This window comes from Mesoplodon densirostris, chromosome 14 (assembly GCF_025265405.1).
Source record: "Mesoplodon densirostris isolate mMesDen1 chromosome 14, mMesDen1 primary haplotype, whole genome shotgun sequence".
NCBI lineage: Eukaryota > Metazoa > Chordata > Mammalia > Artiodactyla > Ziphiidae > Mesoplodon > Mesoplodon densirostris.
In genome coordinates this window covers 7,552,931-7,559,078 of record NC_082674.1, presented here as the reverse complement: position 1 = coordinate 7,559,078, position 6,148 = coordinate 7,552,931, and the positions used below count along the sequence as shown (strand labels likewise).

The following is a 6,148-nucleotide window of genomic DNA, read 5'->3' as shown; positions in this document are numbered from 1 at the left end:
CCCCATGCCGGCAGGAACTTTCCCGGCAGCCCCGGCAGAAGCGCTTCTGAGGGTCCCCGGAGCGGTTTCTGCGGATTGGGTCCCCCGCGCGGGGAGCCGAGCTCGGGTGCGCCCCCTCGAGGCCGACCGCAGGCCCCCAGGCCCGGCGGGCGGGCCGCGCGGCTGCTGAAGCCCGGGTCCCGGGTTCTTCGTGGGCCCAGAGGTGCGTGTGCGGACTTGCTGCCCCACTGTGGCCCTTTGTTAGGGGTGGCTCTCAGCAGAACCGCCTGGGCACCACCTGTCACAGCTCGTGTAATTCCCACACACAGAGCCATCTCCCTGGCTTCCAACATCCAGCCAGGTGGGCATGGGGTCGGGGAGCGCGCACACTGAGCCCGAGGCCCCGCCGACGTCCTGGCCCACCGCGTGCGCCTTCTATGCTCTCTCCAAGCGCCTTATCCGCTAGGGCGGCCCTCTAGCCACGTCGGGTGGCCCTTTGAGAAGTGACACAGGAGACGGCTCCTCAGCCCAGAGATGGACACACGCCCCTGCGCACAGGACTCGCCTCGGTTTCAGGCTGTTCCCCTGCCCCCAGGCGCCCCGTCTGGAGATCTCCAGGGTTTTCTGGGCCGTCCTCTCTTTCTTGGCAGTCTGCCCCTCACCCCCAATGCCTTGGCGTCCCTGGACCCTCAGCTCCATCTCCTCGACTCGGGGACTCCTCTGGGTCCCTGCTGAGTTCCTGTCCCTGCACCACAATCTGGAAACCTCCTCAAGGCAGCAAATCTGGTCAGTCACAGGATTCACTTATTTCCTGTCTCTCAGGGTCACCGTCTTTCATGACCTAAGGTCCAGCTCCTGGAAAACTCTCATTTGTTACCTTTTGTCTGGTTATTTTGGGTGTGAGAGGATATTTGTTTCCTGTTACTCCATCATGGGCAGAAGTGGAATTCATATTACTATCACTTTAATGTTTATAAACTGTCACAACTTGGCCAGTGGGAGCCCCTTTGCCATTTAGCACAGTCCCTGACACTCTTGATGGCAGCCGGCAACACAAGAATACTCTAAGCCCATTCTGTTGTTTCTGGGCCCTAGCTCCCTTTGATAGAAAACTAAGGTTTTCTTCCACGTACGAAGTAAAAGTGCCAGACCCTGAGATAGGCACACTACCTGCTGTCTCTACCTAGTCTTCACTTTATAAATAAGAAGACCAAAGGTAGAGTACCTTTCTCAGCAGCACATAGCTAGATGGAGTCAGACCTACACCCAGGCCTGCCTCAGGCCAAATCAACACTACCTACCAAAGCAGCCTGCCAGGAGTCTGGTAGGCCTTCCCAGGGCCCCTCTTCCCTGGACTCCTTCAAGACTAGAGGTTCTGACCACTCCAGTAGGAGCTTGCCATATTTTACTGAACATTACAAGTCTAATCTACCTGCTAAAATGTAAGCTGCCCCATGATAGAAATCACATCACATCCATCCATCCATCCATCATCCATCCATCCATCCATCTATACCCCTACCCACCCATCCACAAGTCTTGTGGGACCCACAAGACTTACAATCAAATTCAATAAAACTGGCAAGTTCTTCCGAGTGGTTAGAACCTCTAGTCTTGAAGGAGTCCACAGAAGGGGAGCCCTGGGAAGGCTCCCAGAGGCTACACCAGAGCTGGGCGGTGAGAGCTCAGCTGCCACTGCCAGCCCTTGTCATCATCTCATTCGGCCTGTGCATCTCCTCCCCCAGCACCACTGGACTTGTAGCAACCTGTTTCTTTTTTTTAAACACAGTCTTCTTTCTTTTTTTAAATTAAATTATAGTCTACAATACTATATTAGTTTCAGGTGTACAACATAGTGATTTGATATTTTTCTACATTGCGAAATGCTGACCCTGGTAAGTCTAGTTACCGTCTGTCACCACAGCAAGTTATTACGGTATTATTGACTATATTCCTTATGCTGTACCTTACATCCCTGTGATGTTTATTTTATAACTTGTTTCTTCTTTATCATCTTTGCTTGTTGACCAGTTTGTCTGCTGAGCTGAGAACGTGCTGGGGAGAGGAAACCTGTTTGCAGAGCCAGCTCTGGGCAATTCTGGGACAACTAGGCTTCCTAGAGAGTGGTGAGAGGCTTTTGAGAACGAGCCTCCCTAACTTAGCAGGGACTGTGTCTCACCCCCCTGGGGTGCAGTATCCTTGGTGCCCGGACTTCCTCCCAGGATGGGGTCTGGGTATTAGCAACATGTCTCAAGTCCTTAATTTAAAAAGTCCCTAGGGCTTCCCTGGTGGCACAGTGGTTGACAGTCCACCTGTTGATGCAGGGGACACGGGTTCATGCCCCGGTCCAGAAAGATCCCACATGCCATGGAGCGGCTGGGCCCGTGAGCCATGGCCGCTGAGCCTGCGCGTCCGGAGCCTGTGCTCCGCAACGGGAGAGGCCACAGCAGTGAGAGGCGCATGTACCGCAAAAAAAACACCTAAAAATAAAAAGTAAATAAATAAATGAAAAGTCCCTAAACAAAGAGGCAGGTTGAAAGCAAAGGAACAGTGGCTATTACAGCCATAAAATAAAATCTTGGTGACACAGAGGGATGAGAGCAGGTAGAGTCACAAAGTTGAGGCTAACAGGCGTGTGGCCGGCACCTAGGCGCAAAGGGGCTTGGAGTTGGAGAGACTTTTCTAAGTGGATTGCTAAATGCTAAGTGCATTGTGATCCTTTACCGCCTCCCCACACACCTGCAGACACACACACGCGCGCGTGCGCACACACGCATAACCGGGACTAGCGTGCGCACACACGCATAACCGGGACTAGCGTGGCTTATGGAATCACATTCCAGAATGGTTGGCTTGGGAAGGCAGTCAGTCAACAGGATTGTGACAGACTGGCTGTGGAGCAGGAAAGGAGCCCGGGGCGCCTCCAAGGTTTTGCACCTGAACAGCTAGAAGGATGGACTCCTTGTTCTTATTTTTTTTTTATTTTTTTTTTTTTTACGGTATGCGGGCCTCTCACTGTTGTGGCCTCTCCCGTTGCGGAGCACAGGCTCCGGATGCTCAGGCTCAGCGGTCATGACTCACAGGCCCAGCCGCTCCGCGGCATGTGGGATCCTCCTGGACCGGGGCACGAACCCGTGTCCCCTGCATCGGCAGGCGGACTCTCAACCACTGCGCCACCAGGGAAGCCCTCCTTGTTCTTTTTAAAGGCAGCGGGATCACTGTGAGAAAAGCAAGTGTGGAGGAGATGAGGAGTTCAGTGGCCTCAAGTTTGGGATGCTGGTTAGACAGGTGTCAAGCAGAGAGCTGGATACAAGAATTCGAAGCCAGGTGCGGAGTGTAAAGGAGAGACATACATGCGGGGCTCTTAATGGTAGAGAAGTTATTTTTATCTAAGTCCCAAGGCTGGAAAAGATCACCAAGGCTGTGAGGGGAATAGAAGAGGGGTCAGGGAGAGGAGGGGGACCGGCGAAGGAGCAGCGAGGTAAGAGAGCAGCACGGTGCGGCCTGCAGGGGAACCCACCGACCCTGTCCAGTGCGGTTCACAGACAAGCACGATGGGGACCCGGAGCTGAGCCCACGTAGTGCCTGGCCACACCCACGGGGTGTCCCCTAGCGGGACATGGATATACAGCCCCAGCAGAGCGGGTTCAAGAGAGAACATACTCCAGGGGCAGGAGCGGAGACTGTGGCTCCCTGATGTACCTTTAAAGCCTGGGCTGGGGGTGGGGGAAGGGAGGGAAGAGGCTGCCTCCCATACTCCCCTCTTGACACACGGAGGGCATGAGGATGAGGGTCACGGGTTACCCAGCAGCCACGGTCCTCTACTGCCAAGACTGGTCCTGACGTCACATTGGAAAACACAGAAGCCGCTCCTTCACGCATTTCTTTCAGAAAGGACCCTCCAAAGAAGCCAAAGGGTGCCCTGAAAGCAGAACAGAACCCCAGAAAACAAAGGGGAGGGTCAGGCACTGGGTACACTGGAGTGCAGTTAAATGACACAGGACACAAGTCCAGTTTGCCAATCAAAAAAGTTTTATATGATCCAAAGAAAAAAGTTACATCACACATATTCACTTAAATAAGAAGTCAAAGTCTGTTACATAAAACATAATTCTGAAACATTTAAAATTTTATTAACTACTTGAAAGGCTCAAAGTCGAAAAAGATCAAGCAAAATTGCTCAGGCAGTAAAGTGCACTGGGGGACGTGAAGCCCGCGCCCTCCTCCGATGCCCGGGCCGCAGCAGAGGGACTCCACGCTGAGCATGCACCGCGGGGTTCTGGTTCTCACGTTGCATTTTTCAGATGAAGCTGTTTCCCAATTTACAATCTTTCAATCAACAGAGGGCCAAAGTGTTGCTTACAGAAGGTATTTCAGAGTCTCCTCAGGAACTGGAAGGTGTAAATCAAAACCTTTTTTTTTTTTAAAATCACATCTATGCTTTAGCAACAACACTGCTCAGAGAATGAAGTTCAAGGTGACAAGCAACCAAATACTCAAAGACGTTGTATTATCTACCAGAACATTAGCGGGACTAACATTACTTTGCATAATTAAGAAAAATATCCAAATTTAATGCCACTTATAGCATACACATAGAAATGTTTATGCTGATTTAAGATATGAGTGCAAGAAAGAACGGGGTGGTGGGGAATCACGAGCTATAGACGTTTAATTCTGGTTCTCTTCCAACTGTAGCATGTCTCATGACCAGTAGGAATACTCAACTACACAAGTCTCCAAAGACATGGAAGCCTACTAAACACACAGCCGGCGCTTACAGACCTGTATGTCAATTAGCGGTTGATACTTCATGGGTATCAAGTAATATACAATGAATGACCAGGCAAGGGTTATTAGACTAAAAAGACCTGAACACAAAACCTGATTATATTTATTCAATATTTCACCCTACCGTCATTTTAATACAGGTAAATGCAAATAAATAAGAGGCAAAGACAAAAATCTAAATACGGCAAAATAAAAAACATTCCCAGGGGCCTCCCTGGTGGCGCAGTGGTTGAGAGTCCGCCTGCCGATGCAGGGGATACGGGTTCGTGCCCCGGTCTGGGAGGATCCCATATGCCGCGGAGCGGCTGGGCCCGTGAGCCATGGCCGCTGGGCCTGCGCGTCCGGAGCCTGTGCTCCGCAACGGGATAGGCCACAACAGTGAGAGGCCCACATACCGCAAAAAGAAAAAAAAAAACAAAAAAAAAAACCATTCCCAGGCTCCAAAGGCAGAGCAATATCGCCGTGTTCCTTACACGCACTCTCTTGCCTGGATTCCCAACGCTGCCCAACAAAAGCAGTCTCAGCAGCTTCCTGGACACCTGGACACTGGGGCGCAGTCTCTGTAATGCTAGGACCTGTGCTCACTGCTTCAAAGTGATGCCCATGGTCTATTTTCTAGGCAGACTGCAAAACACCCCATTCCAAGTAATTTTCTGTTTGATCAAAACAATTTCCTTCCAACAAAATGAATGAAAGGACAGCTTGGTAGTATTACTGCCGCTTAGTGTAACTTGCATTCCCCATCATTCTTAATACTTAATAAATAAAGCAATCAGAACACTGGAGCTGGACCATATGCATGTCCACTTCACCTCACATAAGCTTTACTTTGGTGGAAAGTTCCTCCAACTACTAAGGACATCTTTTCCTCTAAGAAGTTACTCTACCCACAAAACACTTGGATAAGGCCACAGCAAAAGAAGTCAAACTGACAACTGACAAAGCAGCTGGGTTTGAGTGCTTACATTTTCTTTTTTGGGGGTTTGAGGTACAAACAGGAGACTCTGAATGGTCTGCTCTCAGCAGAGTACGGACACTCAGACCCTACAGCAGCTCTCTGCTCAGCGGGTATCTACCGAGTATTTTAAGTTAATCTCTGGGGTACATTCTTCACAAGTCACACCATGGACACAGGTGACTAAGTTCTACTTAACGAAAATTTTAATTCCTTGGGCTACAGCCTTAAAGAAATGGTTGTCTGGAATCTCCCTTGAAAATGTTACGAAGAAGCTGACTGCAAAGTTTTTTCCCCCCCATTTCTTTAAGAGGCCCCTATTCAACCAGTTCTGATTCTAAAAAATTCTTAGATCTAAAAGGCCTGATTACAAAATTGTAAAGTTTTTTTGTCTGAACAATGTGCCAACTTTACTAAAAGTAG

The 6,148-nt window shown here is 50.1% G+C and overlaps 1 protein-coding gene across 1 annotated transcript in view; it reads right to left on the bottom strand.

Moving 5' to 3' along the window:
* RRM2 (ribonucleotide reductase regulatory subunit M2) overlaps positions 1-6,148 on the bottom strand; it is a 75,925-nt gene that overhangs the window by 52,234 nt on the left and 17,543 nt on the right. The window lies entirely within an intron of this gene.